Raw genomic sequence first — 17,509 nt, forward strand, 5'->3', positions numbered from 1 at the left:
ATGTGTGTTTTTAAAGAATAAAACTTATCAATTATATTTCTTGGTATCATTAATTTAACGAGGCCATTACTGTAATAATCATCAAAGTGAGTATGTATTACAAGGAAAGCAAATAAGAAAAATATGGTAAACTGTTGATATTTAGTATATGTGAGTATTTAATACAGCGACATTTGTGGATTTATGCAAGAAAAAAACATGGCCAAAAAGTGCCTTTTATTTTATTTTGTGAATGGTCAGGCATAAATATTTAAATGTTTTTCGATCATTTCGATCAAAGGCCAAGATGTATTCTACTCGCAGTATTTAATTAAAGCATCTGAAACATTCTTAGGCGACCAAATTTTTAAACCAAAAACACTTGATTTTAAATTACTACGTAGTGCATCGCCTTAATAGAAAAGTTAACATCGTACCCTATATTATTAATCATTGTCTTTTTCAAAATATGCGCTCGTTTTTATATACATTTTAATACTAATACTTACCGCACTGCCCAATTCAGGGTATGTTTTTTAAGGGTGTGAGAGGGAAGTAGTTAAATATCTCAGGCTGTGGATGAGACACGAAGAGTTATTGTCAGTTAGAGTAACTTTAAATTCACTAGCATGATCATCAACAGAAACATATTGGTAAAGCAATTACACTATTTTTTTAATACAATTCATTCTATGTGCGCAGTATCATTTAAAAGTAGAAGAGTTAATCAAAAGGGAAAAATCAAGCATGTCCCGCTCTTATCAATTCGTTTGATCGACATTCAGTGAGTATTCAGTAAATGAGAAGCACGGCTCATAACCGGGGTTTATAAATATTCGCACATTTCAGAACACCTTTGTAACCTTCACTGGCTCAAGTCCCCTGAAAGAATCCAGTACAAATTGGGCTGGATGATGTTTAAATCTATCAATAAAATGGCCCCACCCTACATCTCTGAACTATGCATCCCTGGTCTGAGGCAGTCAACTCTTAGATCAGCAACATCATCAGCTGTAGGCAGATTGATGGAACCTAAACGCGATCCAAATACTAAGTTTGGGATCGCGCTTCCCGAGCATCTTGGCCGAAGGCTTGGAATAAACTTCTTCCAAAACTAAGATCCATAACAAGTCCAACAGAATTCAGGACTAAACTTAAAACTTACCTTTGTAGGCCATTATTCCCTTAAATTAAGTATGCCGTTCCTGAGAAAAAGTCCAATTATATCCTAAATCCTGTATCTAAATTTCGCTAATAAACAATTTGTTAATGTTAATTAAGCATTAATCCTAAGTGACCTACCAGGTAAGTATGATACTGTATATTATCTCCATATATAATTAGTAATAATAAAGATCATTGTCGAAATGTATTAAATATTTGGACAGCGCCCTTGAGGTAATTTTGCACAAAAAGGCGCTGTAAAAACTCATCCAAATATTATCGATATTATTGAAACAAAACCGCTGTTCAATGTTCTAATTCGTTACAAATTGAGGTTGCGAAGTTCAAAAAACGCCGATCGGAAAAAATATTAGCTGAGTAGGTTTTGGCAAAATTTATGATTTCTTCAACGATTCCTAAAGAGATTTATTTTTTAAACACGTTTTTCTAACTTTAGCTGTAAGTGTACATTCGAGATAATGTGCCCCTCTTCAAACAATAAATTATTTTGTCCCCTCTGACAAATACAATTGATCGGACATCGGAGTTATGACAAAGTATACCTCCCAAGTCAACATTTTTACATAATAAAAATATTTTGAACATTTTCAGAAAGCGTGTTATCTTTTTCCACACGAAATTGTAGTTTGTAATAACCTGAAATTTATGTACGTTGAACGTTTACAGTATTAGTATTTTACACAAGTTTTATGTTAGAATTAGGTAGATAGGTTTATGATTGCGCTGATATTCAATAATCCAAAATTGTGCACTGCAAACTATTGCTAAACGCAATGGTTTTCAATTAATTAGATTGTCGTATGTAGCTCCAAGATGTTTTGAGGATTGTCAAATTACTGATTAAATGCATGCGAATTCTCGGCTTTGTACCCAATGTCGTATCAAACAACGTTGAAATTGTCATACACGTAATAATAATTTACATATCTATGGAAAATATTAACTTACTGATATGAAATATTGGTAATTTATTAAAAATCTGGTAAAATCATTAATTTTCCTGTTAAAAATGAGACTGCAGGCCTATAACGAATAATTTGAATGAGTTCAAAACAAAGGATGTGTCAAAATCGAACTTTTTATGAGGAAGGCGGAACACGTGTTTACCTATACAAATTTTGATATTGATATTGATATACCGATATTGTTATACGCGAGCCGAACTGCCGAACAGGGCTTCGATTTTTGACGAAGTCATTCCACTCGAACAACGAGTTTTGCGTTTGGCATATGTAAGTATGTATTGTTGACAAGACTCAAGAATAAGAATGTCGACCATTGTATGTACTTTCGACGGCGATTGCGAGTGACCTGGATTGAAGAATCGATACCCAGAACCTCGACTTATGGGAAAGGAACAAATCAACTTTGCCGTTATTTGTGGCTCGGTTCCCAAAAGTATACGTACCATTATATTCTGAATGACTAATTTTTTATCAGAAAATTCGCATTTTGTCATTTTTTTAACAGGACCATTTTTCTCCGAGTACTATAATGATATTCAGATGCTTTAGTATAAAAGTTATACGAAACGAATGGATGAAAACTGTCATTAATTACTTAATTGACAGTCCTACCATCGTTGCCACTATTAAATTTCATGTGCCGACTAGGAACATATGACAAAATGTATCATTCTTCAACAATATATACACCACCAACCTATCAGACACACTCACTGACCAATAGGATGCATGATCTGGGCAACACGTTTGTGGGTACATTCGATTCTTCTTCTTCTTCATCTTCTTCTTCCTAGCACTATCCCAACTCATTGCCTAGGTAGGCTGTTGGGCTCGGCTCTTCTCGTTCTCAGGTTATAGCTTCTTCGGTTCTGAGTGTCGCTTTCATCTAGGCCGTTTCTTTGTAGGATTTTGGAGCATTGGGTCATCCAGGAGTTCTTTGGTCTACCTCTGGATGACTGTCTTTGAAGCTCTATAGACATTACCTGCTTCACTGTGTGGTCTGGTGGTCTCCGTCTTATGTGCCCATACCATCTTAACTGTCGTTCCTCTAGCTTACTGTTTATGTCAGTGACACCCAGGCTACGAATGCGTGAGCTTTTAATTTTATCTTTTAATGATACTCCTGCCGTCCATCTAAGCATTCGCATTTCTGCTGATTCGAGTTGCCTAGAGTAGGAGTTGTACATAGTCCAGCATTCGGAGCCATACATTATCGCGGGTCTAACAATAGTCTGGTATGTCTTTCCTTTAAGTTTTATTGGCATTTTCTTGTCGCACAAAATTCCTGTTACGGATCTAAATTTCATCCATCCCACTCCTATCCTATGTGGGTACATTCGATATATTTATTGATTCCATTTATATAATTAAGCGCAATCTATACTAGCACATTGTTGAATCCTACAAATTATAGTAGCATTGGTTATGTAGTTTTATTGATTTGTCGTATATATAGTATTGTTCTGGTTTCGTTAGAGTTTTTTTTTTCGTTTAGTTTTTTTCGTTTTTTTTGTTAGTATTACATGATTTACTCGTATTATTACATATTCAGTTTATCAGTTTACTGTTATATCATCTTCTAAAAATATTGTGTATAATTTTCGATAGCATATTCCTAGGTATATTCTGTTCATAAAATCAATGTAAAAGCCCGGCTCGGCGTAAAACCAACTAAAGTAAAATTAATAAAAAACATATTCATAAACTGTTATCCATGTGTACCATTAACAAAATGAAGAACTTTCATATCAAATTTTAATATAAGCTCAGTTCGCGGTATTTTTAGTTTTTTCAAATGAAATGACAAATATGTTATTTTCATTGAAAAATGTGAAATATTTAGGAATGACAAATGTGAAATTTCGCATTTTTGTCGATTGGTTCCCAAAATTTTGTTTATTGATTCAATATACACGATAAAAAATAACATAAATAATAATTGAATTAGTAAAAATTGTAATATTCAAAAATCTGTTGATGAAAAAATAAGAAAATGCACAGATTTGGGAAATGAAATAAAAAAAAAATTGCATTCTCAGACTATAAAAATAATTATTATTATATTTCGGCTACTACCATTATACTAAGGTCTCTCATTAAAAATTTAGGCGTATTAGATCTATCAAAAAATTTATTTATAAAAATGCAAAAATCAATCATTTTAAATACATGTAGGAAAACGAATGATTATTTAAATATTTATGTTGAAGGATCAGTAGGATTTATAGGCCCTGTTAGGAGTTCTACCGAGCCGAAACCTCTGATATGAAAATATCTGGAGTCGGTAAATTATTTTCTCATTTGATCTCTGGTGAGTTGACGTGTTGTTCTTGTATTGTTTTGTATTTATTTTGCTTATATAATGCACTTGCATAATGTTGATTGACTAGTTGATCATTTGTGGAAAAGTGTATGGAAAGGTTTAGTTTTTCATATGGGGAAGATTTAACCCGGACATAAAATCCGAAAAATAATAACAGTATAGAAGCATAATCAAATACCAGAATAGTATATTTTTAAATAACAATTAACTGTGGTATTTGAACGTAAAATTACGACAGTAAAACATTAAAACAACCTCTAGAATTACATAAAAGAAGGACATACAAGTAAATTCAGAATATAATATACAAATTTAAGTAGTCTAAGGTTAAAATTAATATTGATCTAGGATCTTATAACAGGCTATACTACCATTTACTATTTTGAACATAAATATTAAGGCTAGTATAATTCTTCGATCTGAGAGTTTTAGTAAATTTCATTCTAATTAGTTCTTCTAGTTCTCAAGTGTGTATCTAGGAATAAGCAGAATAACTCTCGTACGACGATTTAAAAAACTCAAAAGTAATATAGAACAAATTAAGAGACAGCATGGTTATACCACCATACTAAAGAAAAAAAATAATTCAATTCTCGTTTAAAAGATTCACTCTTAAATTTTTTACTACTATTTTAGTGTAAAATAAAATTAATCTTACTTTAATTCCCGTATCTAGTAAGAACTGATAAAATCCCGGTGTATTAAACCAGCATACTGCAGAGACAAGTGCCAGAAAATCCAATAAGATCCGCCCTTAAGAAATGTGTAACCACCTCTTCCGCCTTTCTGTGTCCCGGACCTGCGACCCTCGGATAAGTCGCTTACATGCCGGGCCCAATAATAGTAATTGGTCCTTGGCCACCCTTGTTTCGCTCGAGTGTGAAGGGTGGCTACTGACTACTGCTTGCTTTTCGCTACTTGCTGCCTACATATAGAATACTGTGTCTTTTGGTAACTTTGACCGCTGCGCTTTATGTGAATGCGGTTTGTTTGTGACAATATTTATATACTTCATTTATAACAACCCGTGATTAATAGGGATGGAAAAACATTTTCTTGTAATTAATGACATCTTCGTGTAAACATATTGAGGTGTAAAGTTTGCCTTATTTCCAGGTGGCATTTTCTATCTAACAAATAAGATTCTGCAAGAGACTTCGTGGTCGAGGGGTAAGGCTCTCAACTAGCAATTCGGTGCTCACATTAAATCCCGGCCTGCCCAATTAAATTTTTCGTACTGTTTCACAATTTATTTAATTAAAATAATAAATAGTTTCTGTTCCCATGTGAGACTCTCAGTACCGCCCTGGCTTGAGACCATTATTCAGAGTTGAAACGTTGCTTGAAATGGCTTTAACCGTGTTTGGTGATGAGATCTGAATAATCATGTACTGTTTAACCATTCACTTCCCCGACTACTTCCCCTCCTAACTTTTTTCAGCTTCACAACGTACACTAATTAGGGGTGCCATAGTCTCACCGGCTCCAGGCAGTTGGGAGCATTTCTGACTCTTATGGGGTATTCACATTAAAAAGGGAAAAATTTTGTGTTGTTTTTTTGTGACAAAAACAAATTCAAGATGTTAAAAAGGATAGAATTAATGTCTTTAGGGTCCTTTGCGGAGTTAAAAATTAAAATATCATAATTTTAAAATATGTATTTCCATACGAATTTTACTTTTGTTTTCGTGAATGTATGAAAGCAAATCTTGGAAATGGAAATTAAACCTCTTCTTTTGCTGACATCCCAACTCCAGTTCCCTGGGAGGAAAGTTCAATCCTCAGCCAGGCTTAAAAAAATAAAATTATATACGAATGTTCATTTAAATAAATATATAAATAAAAATGTATCTAATGATAAAAAAAAAACATTATTTATTGTAGTATTTATGTTGAGGGATCAGTAGGATTCATAGGCCCAGTTAGGAGTTCTACCGAGCCGAACCCTCTGATATGAAAATATCTGGAGTCGGTGAATTATTTTCCCATTTGATCTTTAGTGAGTTGACGTGTTGTTCTTGTATTGTTTTGTATTTATTTTGCTTATATGATGCACTTGCATAATGTTGATTGACTAGATGATCATTTGTGGAAAAGTGTGTGGAAGGGTTTAGTTTTTCCTATGGGAAGATTTAACCCGAACATAAAATCGGAAAAGAAATTATAGTAAAAAACTTACTTATTACGAGTTGATTTTTTTGTATGATTTTTTTGTAGTTACCTACTACTCGAATTCTTTTTTGTTTATTGTAAAACATCCAACACTTATTATTACCGCATCATTTTATATTTTGTAAAATAAGTACTTCAATGTAATATTTATTTGATCTCGAAGCTTGTACCATCAATATTTATGTCTATTTGGGAAGTGAGGGATTGCACTAACCTCCCCACATCCTGGTATAAAATTATTATTATTTTATTAATTATTTTTATACGATTGACATAAAAGTGAGGCGACAATAACGTTTGTAATTTGTCTAATAAAATGCTTATGTTATTTTTTTCTTTCACTATCGTTAATTTTAGTTAGAAATAATTAAGGTGAGTTTTTTTAACTAACATTATAATAGCGTATTTTATCACCTCTCAAGAGCAGTTTTTAGTTTTCGGATGTATTAAAAATATTTCATTTAATTTGATTTACTCTGATCTTTTGACACAATATGCCAGATGCCTGAGGAGTATATAAAATTAATATTCTCATTCATAGCTATTTCGTAAATATTTTTTCCATTAAGAAAATTCACAGTGAAATTGCTAAAGTTCTCATAGATTAAAAAAATGTTCTAGAAATGTATATTTACTACTAAGTAAAGGTAAAATATTTGTAGAAGAGGTAAACCAAAAAAAAAATACGCAAGGTTTTCTATCTACTTTGTATATTCTTCTAGGGGTAAGAAAAGTTGCGAATAAATAAGACTTTTATGTAAATGCAAAACTCTTATTTACGTATGAAAATGAAAAATGCTCAGTGTGCCTTCGCCTTGAGAGCAAAAATGTTGACTAAGCTTTTGTAAATACTTAACATTATTTCACATTGGAATTTATCATCATTATATCATAGAGTTTCGCCAGAAAAGCAAAAAAAAAAGTTTTTAAAAATGTATTTTGTAAATTTTGACGGTATTTTTTTTAGATTTAAAAAATAAATAAATTAATATACACATTTTTAAATAATACCCCACGTACAAGAAAAAACCCTATTTTTTGAGGAATTATAAAAAGCGAATTAAATTACACAATTAAGGCAATATTTATTTTATTCATTTATAGTTTTATTTTAGGCATTTGTGCATCTATGTTTACACGCGTCTAATTTATTATTAATTAAATTATGCAAATATTATTAAATTTGTATTATTTATTTTATCTTCTTATGATGAACAAGGCTCCTACAATCCAGCTGAAACTATCAATTGATTCTTACTATATTATTTATAATATTCCTTTCCGTTGTATAATAAACTGTTTATTGGCTGTGTCCTTTTTTGGTAACCTTATTTCGTTGCACACTATTGTGTATGTGCATGTTTACAAATTATTGTGGTTATTTTTTATTTTATTTATAAAAATATCAACGCGTTCAAGCTTAACACTTTTTTCAGTGTATGCCAATTCAGTTCCTTTTGAAAATCTATTTTAACTATCTCGTAGCCAAGTGAGGAAGTAGATAGTACCCAAAATTACTATCCTCCTTGTATTAGCAAATACATGATATATCATTTTAGTGTTTTACGTTTTCCTGCGCAAATACACATGTTACCATTAATAATTGACTGAAGACAGAAAAATCCTGGGGTAGTTGGAAGACCCACGTGGTTACAGACGTCTTGTTTGGCATCTTGGCCTGTCAAGAGTAAACTATGTATTATGCTCTTTGTACAGCATAATACATAGTTATGTATTATGTTCCATAGATTTGCCTACCTCATTTTGAAATCGTTTTGCCGATACATCTATACCTAAACATATAATTCAGCCAAGTAGTTTTCTATAATTGCATTTTATCTATGGAGATGAAAATAATAAAGAATGTCCTGTTTTTATTGTTATTAATTACGCCATTATGATATGCACTTGTCACAAAATTTTTTATGTAGGTTTTTTGATTTTTTATTATGGCGATTTAATCATTTAGGTAGATCAATTTTTTTTATAACTTTGCAACCCGTAAAACTCAAACAATTATTAAAATTCCCTTTAATCAACACGATTTTTGCATTTTCCGACGGTAATACTAGAACAAACACTGTGTGGATGAAACGGAGTTTTCGGTATTTTCGAAATAATTCCGCGTTATTTATCGATATTAAAACGCGTGAAACTCGGCGGCCAAACAAACACAGAATAAACACAGTAACAGTTCATGAAACAATATTTTAAAAGCGCAAAGCTCCGTGTCTTTTTGCTTTCTAGAACAGAGAACAAATAGAATGCACTGAACGGTGTGTAGTTTGTGAGCAAAGCTTTTTGCTGTCCGCGAGCTTAAACTAGGAAAGCTTCATAATTAACAGAGATAATAGAAAATTTTATTGGAATAACTTTATTTCTAGCTAGCGCAATCCCGATGACTTACAAAAATTCATTGCAGGACAGCAGGAACTTACAATACATAGGTGGGAGTTAATATGTACAATTATACATTGGTATTTTGATATGAAAATTATTGGTTTCACATACAGAATAATACATAAATAGAAAAATTATAAGTTTCGCATGCAAAACAAAAGAAAAATCGAAAAAATTAGGTTAAGCTATACCCATCAATATAATATACTATTGAATAAGAAGACAATACAAATAAATTAATACGAAACATGAAACAGAACAAGACACATAAAAAAGGTAACGGTCTTAACTGGGAATCGAACCCTGGATATCTATCTTACCGGATCAACGTCTGTAACTACTCGACTATTGGGACTTAATTATTATACGCCATTTTTTCATATTTCTCATAACTTTACTTCACAAAAAAATATTATCTTACAACTATTTTTGATATCTTTATTTTTTGAATGATAACATAGTTCTAAAGGTTTGGTTTGAATTAATTAAAAGATATTAATTTATATTTTTTTAATTTTTAATTTTTTGGTATCCCATATAAATTAAAATCTGATATGTTTATCCAAGACACTATCTAGGTTGCAAACCAATTATGTAGAACTTTTTAATTTTATAAATACAAACGTATACCAAATATGTACAAAGTATAAAGATAGAAAAAAATATATTATACGCCCTTACGGGCTTTTACAAACGTGAAATTTTCTGTAATGATGATATAGTATATATAGTTAATATAAAATATCATTATTTGCACGTGCGAATTTTTCTAAAAGAACAATAAAGGTGTATTGTTTTACATTAACTCCACACAGGAGGCCCTGAGAAAAAAATACCCCATAGCCAATGTCACCTTTGAGGATGCTTTATGTAGGGTCTTTTTAGAGAAAAGAAGGCGAGAAAGTTCTGAGAAGGAAAAAGGTATGAGGCATGGGTAGGAATCTGGGAATTGCCCCCCAGATTGGTGTCAAGGAACTATTAATCCATCCCTACCATTGCGGTGCAAGATGATCGGTCGAGAGAGTCCGGTTGGAGTGGTTAAAAGGTATCCCTTCACCATTCTTTCCCGATCCGACCCGCTACGCTGTAGATGGACAAATGCATCCGCGCCAATACCAAGACAACCCTCACCCCATCATCCCAGGCACCCCTGCTAAGTCATCAAACGTAGCGAACCACTTAAGTTGACCTATGACAGAGGTGTTGGTAATCCAATAAATGGATCCGGGGGCGGCGTTACCCATACCTACCTCCCAAATTGTGATTTAACTGTGTATATTAAATCTCAAAGTATATTTTATTGTATAAAAAATAGAATCCCGGTGGAGCATAAATAAACAGATACAAACAAATTGTTTTTTACCATAACAAAAAAATTAAGCATCCTCTTCAAATATTCAATAATATTTGTCTAAACTTTGACTTCGACGTTTTTTCGGACTCACTGCCCAAATTTAAAAGTGACATCATGTCAATAATATTATAACTGTTCAATGCGCATTCATACATATGCACGCACACATATGCACACACATCTATACACTAGAAACTTCACCCGGTAATGATAGAATATACATACCAATTATGCGAAATTACAAGGAAACATATCATAGGTATCGAACTTGAAATATTATTTATAAATCAATGTACTACTGTAATCGATGTACAAATAACTGTTTGTTTATATAATATAAATAAAATTGCGTATGTTATTACGGTATAACAGAAAAAAACGGTTAATAAATGGTTTACATGGTATCCAGCCAAAAAATATCTGAGTAAAAAAAAATGTGAAAATTTTCAGTCATATCTACTCGTCCCGAAATTCAGAGTTTTCATATTTTGAATATGGCTCGTACTAAAGCATGACTTACGCGGGCATAGCGGTCAACCGAAAGCTTAAAGTATTTTACATTCTGGACCAGCTGGGATATTATAAAACTGCTGTTGCAAGCGCTATTCCGATGGCGTCATAAAACACAGCCGCAATATTGTCTCAAAAATACATTTTCGCGAGATTAAATGTCAATAATGCTGCTCGCTCTATAAATCTTCATATTCAACCCGTTCACTTTATAGTTCGACGTCTGTTAAATTTGTTATTTTCTTGACTGAAGATTTTGATAGTTTTCGTTTATTATTATTTAACTAGCGCATACCCCATGTAAAATCACGGGAGAATCTAAATTTTTAACTCATCAGTTCCATTTTAGATTTTTTTCTTAATACTGCACAAGAGTTTCAACAGATCACAACCGTCTAGAGCCAGTAAGACCAGTAAGACTCCTATTAAGGTATGTTTTGAGGATGAAGGTAATATGTGAGGAGGTGAAAGAGATTGTTAAGAGGAAGGTGGGGGAGTACATGCTCATTCAGATCTACTCACCAAAAACGGCTGTAGCTATTTCAAGCAACGTTTTAATTGTGAAAATGCCTTATGTAAGTATTCTACTCATTATTTTAAATTGTGAAATAAATAGTATTTACTTGCGCACGCCGGGATTTGAACCCGTGGTCTTCGGTTTGTTAGTTGAGAGCTTTACCTTTCCAACACAGAGTCCATAAAATGACAAATAAAATTATTTCTTTATCGCTTGTCTAAATTCTTGCCACAATCAGTTGTTTTGAAAATAACATTTAAATTCAAAACAAATCCTAATGAATTGAACCAAAGATTCATTTACAGACACACAACCGAAATTAGAAAGATTTTTTTAAAACTTTAAACCTTTTGTAAACCAATATGATTTGCAAAATTGATCATTTATGTACAAAATTGTAAACATTTCAATGTACACAATGTAAAAGACACATTCCAAGAGAATAAATCTCTTACCCTTCTCCACAACTATCAGACGCACAACATACACTGGGGATGCCTTAGTCCAACTGGCTAAGGTCAATTGTTAGTTAATAATGGCAAATAATTTCTTCTCTGTAAAATACTAACTGTATGGTAAAACAATGGTGATATTCAAAATGCAATTAGAATTTCCAATGTTCGAATTAAGCCCAATGACAAATAAAATAGCATTGTCAAACCGCCATGAATCACCATAGTGTTAGGCAAAACGTAATATTAACTTTTATCGCGGACATAAACTGTGATCAGGGTTGTAATAGTTACAAAAATTGGCCCTAGCGTTACACATTTTGAATGCAATAAACGAAGGCCATAAATAACGGCAAAACGTCCCAGTGTGTGCAAATTTACCCAAAGTGTTCTAGTGCGCGGTGGGATGGTGTAATTTACACTCTAAAAACGACTAAAAGTCGGATGGGTCTTTCTTTTTCAAAAATATATCACAGAGAACTAAAAACTAGCCCAGTTGTAGCCGGATGCTGTAATTTAAGGAAACGCTGGTGGATGTAACTGTCCTTGGTTCTGTTTGCAAATAGATGACTTGATTTGTTTTATTGTGGTCTTGATAGCAAGGCTAAAAAAATCTGTTCGAAATTCTAAAGCAAGAATTCGTTTTGACTACAAACGTTCCTTTTTATATGAACTTTTTTATAACGGCGCATGAGACCCAACTGCTCCGAACAATAGATTTTTACATACAAATATAACGATCACGTGAAGCGACTATTTAAACCCAAAAAGGGTTTATCTTGGAGGCCAGCCGAAAAGCTCCCGAAAGGGCGACAATAAAAGAAATCTTCAAGTTTGTTGCAGTCATGGCAAGTTAACAAAACGTCTTGAGCGATCACTTGCCATAATTTGCCAAATTTATGCAGAAAAACATTGAATAAACGGTGAAATCTAAGTGGATTCAGTGGCCTTATACCGCAATGAGTAGTTCATATGTTTCTGTTTTAATATTTTGAGAAATTTATTGATTTAATTATTTAAGCCTTGAATGTTTTACATGTATTATTGTATTATTATTGTTTGAAACCGTTGGCGTCCCGTTGGCGTCATGTATCTTTTAGCAGGAGATTTTTCAATGTGGATGAGTGTTTCAGGCTAATAATTATTGCTAGTAAAACAATTGTATTATTGTATGTAAGTTGTTCAGGAGTGCAATAATAAGTGTATAGTATTTAACATAATGAGCTGAGTATAAACACTATAAGCAGATACAATACAAGTTAAAGAGATAGTGAATCTTGTTTTACAAAGGAGTCCAATAAATGAATATAATAACGAGAGTACACAATAAGTTCTCAAGGTTCCATGAAAGTAGTTAAAGAGAAATGTCTAGTAACTTTGTTGATATTAATCGAAGATAGCATATTTGTACTTAGCAATCCTTCATTACGTCAGATTGGATGTTTTATAGAACATCGCTAAATGAATACAGCGTTAAAATAAATTCAATAAAAGATATTAAGTAAACCGAAACACCCATCGCTCAAGTGGTTAGAAATTATATTTTGCTCCATGGTGAAAAAATATATATTATCCGCATATTTTGCGATTATTATTTCCATTTATCAAATTTTCCAAAAACATCACAACGAAAACAGCAATACATTATTACGTTGCGGACAAGTCAAATACGTTTTATATTATACTAAGTAGATCGTCATCCTTACTTAAGTTAGTGCAAATACGAGGCAGAAACATAAAAAAAAACACAAAGGAATAAGTATCAAAGTAAACATTCAAATATTTACGACTTAATTATTTCGCGTAGGAATAAAATATAATGAAATTTGCTGACCTTTCCTCACTTCCACGATACTACGTTGGCAATGTTACGTTGTAGCTGGTCGTAAACACTATTAGCCCCGTCAAAGGCTGGGAAAACGTTAATATATAAAGTATTCAGCATTCCAACGTGGGTACCTTCATTACTTCAGCGCGCACTTGGGCTATGTTGACCACCTAACCCGATGGAAGAAAATAATTGCAAAAAAGATAAAAAGTACCCTAGTGTTTTTAAACTATGCAAATCGTTTTGAATAAATTACTAATGCAGGAATATAGCCCATGATAAGTTTTATATTTATCGTAAAAAATCGATGATCCCTGATTAATTTATTTAATTAATTGTTAACGCTCTTTCAAGAGGCTTTGACATGAGGATAATCAAAATCAAACAAAAATTTACAATGAGAAAATGAAGATAATGCTGGTAGTTCGTATTCGAAGAATGATATAGTTAAATATGACTGAAGGAGATAGGATCCCAATAACTCAGTTGGTAGATCGGCGTCTCGGTAAGACGAGAGTTCTGGGTTCAAGTCCTAGATGTAACCGTATCTTTTGCTGTGTCAAATTTCCGTTTAAGAATTGCTAATTTTGTCTTAAATAATTAAATATTTCAATTCAAGATTTTACCATTAAGTTATTCCAAAAAATAAAAATTGAACTTTTTTTTCTTTTTTTTAGGCATAATTGAACTGTCCCAGTTAAAATCTTCCGTTTTTTTTTAAAACTTTCTTTTATACAACTAACTAACTTATATACTAATAAAAAACACTTTTTTTATATACTTACTGCCGACAGGGTATCGCTGTAACTGTAGCTTCTTTTTTTTAAATATTTTTATTTATTTTATTAAATACAGTATAAGGTTTAAATTTACATAGCAAGAACATATTTCAATAAAAATTTACATGTTTACCTTTACAAGAGTCTAAAAATCGTGTGTCTTCTTCTGGGCTGTATATTTCGAAGCTACACATACGCATACACAATTTCTACCGATTTATTACAAGTCAAATCTTTAAGTTTTTATGTTCAAATAAAAAGTTTTTTTTTTGTTAATTGCCGGCAACCCGGGCGTTTATTGCAATAACATGATCAGTTACAAACATAAAAGTTAACATTTGTTACGCCAAAACGTTAATTAAATTAAATCCCCGTGATAAAAAAACCGCAATGTAAGCTCCGTAATGTTATTATTAAAAACACGTTTAGTTTTGTTATTTATTATGTTATAGGTATGAAAAAATTGACAGTGTATCTTTAAATGCAATTCAAGCATTTTACCAGTAATTTTGCTCTATTTCAAACGAGTGGTGTTTTATCAAATATTTTCACCATTTTCGTTAAATTATTATCGTTTTTTTTAATACCAGCGCGCTCCCTCTAACATTCGTATTCGTATTCATATCTCCCTTTCAAATCATCTTTAAACACTTACTACGTGGCCTTAAGTATTAAAAAAAAGTAACTAAAATTTTTTTTAGTGTAAATTGTAATATCACATGACAAATTATCTGCTTCATTTGTATTTATTTAGTGATAAATTGAAATTTGCCTTTTACTCAGACTGTGTTTATTTCATATCTAAAAAAATATTTTTACTTATGTGGAGTTTTGTCACTGTCTCATATTTGAAAATTATCACGTATTTTATTTTAAGATATGTAAATTGTAACGGGATAACACAAATCTGTAATACACGTTATTAAAGAAGTTTATGTTTTTTTAAAGTTATGTTAATTTTTATATTTTTTGTTACATATATAACCTCTACATGTTTCATGAAAAAAGTTCACCTCATCAGGAGCAAGTATATAATAAAGTCAAAAATTAAATATATATTACAATTTTTTTTTCTTTATTCAGTGTTTTTATTGGTTTTTACAGTTTTTAGGTGTGTTAAAACCGATAATATAAATATATATAAAGTCATGTTTATTGTGTGAATGTTCTTTATTTATTTTAGGTTTGAAGTTGTTAGGTGTTAAGTTGAAAAATCGAATTTAATGTATGAAGCGTTAAAAATGTGTGAAGCGCGGTGAATGAATACGTTTTTTTTTTAGTTAGTTTTTTTTGAGGGGCTTACTATGCGATTTTGTTTGATGGGCCCTCTGAATTTAATTCCTTCAAGTAATTCAGGACAATGTGACTCAACGTCTTCAAAGTCAAAGGGTAAGGTTCTCGACTAGCAATCTGAAGGTCGCGATAATTTTGTTTGATGAATTTGTGTTATTTAACAATTAAAAATAATATGTGGTGTACTTCCGGCACGTTCTAGATTTGAAGATACTGTCAGTATAACCCTGGTGTAAGGCCATCATTCATAATTGAAATATTTCTTGAAATGGCTTTCGCCATGTTTGGTGACCATATTTGAATAGTCAGTTATTCCCCCACCTTCCTCTTTCCCATCTCCTTCCCCTTCCCCAATATCTTCAGTCTCACAACACACCTCAAAATTGGGAATGCCATAGTCTCAATTTCTCGATCGGAAGCAGTTGGGACTCTTGTGCGGTTTTCACATAGAAAAACATTTGCGGAATTTCTACGGCTCTCCAGTGATGAAATTTCTTAACAAGCGACTGATTCCTCGTTACGCAGATGGGTGTATTTGATCATTTAAAATTATTCAAAGTTAAGAAATGCAACTCCAAAAACTGAGCAAGGAGCGGCTAAGGACTGAGTAAGACAAGGAGAAGCAGATGAAGAGATGATTATTAGTCATTCTTTAAATAAAATAACGATACTGAACGGTGTTGCTAAGAAATGTGAATTCCAAATATGTACACAATTGTGGAAATATGTAGGTAAGTACCTAAATTTTTATTGCCATATTTTGTTTTTACGAAATAAAATCAAAGCCCTTGAGACAGGAAGTAATGGTGCGGAATAACAAAGCTACCACCCCAACACTCCTCGTCGGGTTAAACGCGGGAGACGGCAGAATAAAAGCTTCACAAAGGAAGACGAGAAAACTGCATGAATATTTCATTATGTCGGCCGCCGAATTGTTGGTCCATTTGACAAATGGCGGAATAACGACCTGATAACCGACTGTCGGGTTTAGGAGAAGAACTGGAAGCTGTACTGCGAGGCACGAGAAATGAACTTTTACACACAAGTTACACAAAAATTGAGGTCGTTTTTTGTAATAAAACTGAAAAAAACGAGGTTATCCCAAAAGATTTTTTTGTACTCAAAATCTAATATTTAAAAAAAAAAAATTACATCTTGAGCACTACGAAAGTTGAAAAGGCTGATAAAGATATCGAAATAAGGGTTAATGCATAAAACTTCATTAATGAAGTAATGAACGCGGTTGGCGAAGCAAAACATTGTCAAAAGAAACGAAACTAGCAGTTCACAATGGAGTAATGGTACATACCCTAATGTTTGTCAGTGAGGCGTGGAACTGACAGAGAAAGGACGAAAACTCACTGAATGCTGTAGAAATGAGATTAATGTGTATATGTGGTAAAACCATGTATGATCGTGTGATAAATGTGGAGATTCGAAAAGAAAGTTAGACTTAGACGGTTTGGCAATGTACAGCAAATGAACGAAGACATGAGTGTATAGAGAATATATGACCTGAATGTGAATGGTATAAGAAGTCGGGTATACCCGAGGAAGACGGAATAATATAAAAGTATGTTTGAGATAATTTATGAATGTTAATAAGGCAAGGAGTGTGTGACAATACCGGTTCGATACTGCAGAGAAATGGTGTGATGGTTAGTTAGTCATCGAAAAGTCTATGATGGGTCCCTCGAAGACCACGAATGCGTTTCAACAACAACGTCATGGTGAATGATGATGTTCAACACT

The 17,509-nt window shown here is 32.4% G+C and overlaps 1 protein-coding gene across 2 annotated transcripts in view; it reads right to left on the reverse strand.

Annotated features, from left to right (window-relative positions):
- LOC149426023 (zwei Ig domain protein zig-8-like) overlaps positions 1-17,509 on the reverse strand; it is a 920,604-nt gene that overhangs the window by 666,709 nt on the left and 236,386 nt on the right. The gene's annotated exons all lie outside the window — the stretch shown is intronic.

The sequence above is a fragment of the Hesperophylax consimilis genome, chromosome 2, assembly GCF_061612785.1.
Source record: "Hesperophylax consimilis isolate HC1 chromosome 2, BYU_Hcon_1.0, whole genome shotgun sequence".
In the NCBI taxonomy this organism is placed as follows: domain Eukaryota; kingdom Metazoa; phylum Arthropoda; class Insecta; order Trichoptera; family Limnephilidae; genus Hesperophylax; species Hesperophylax consimilis.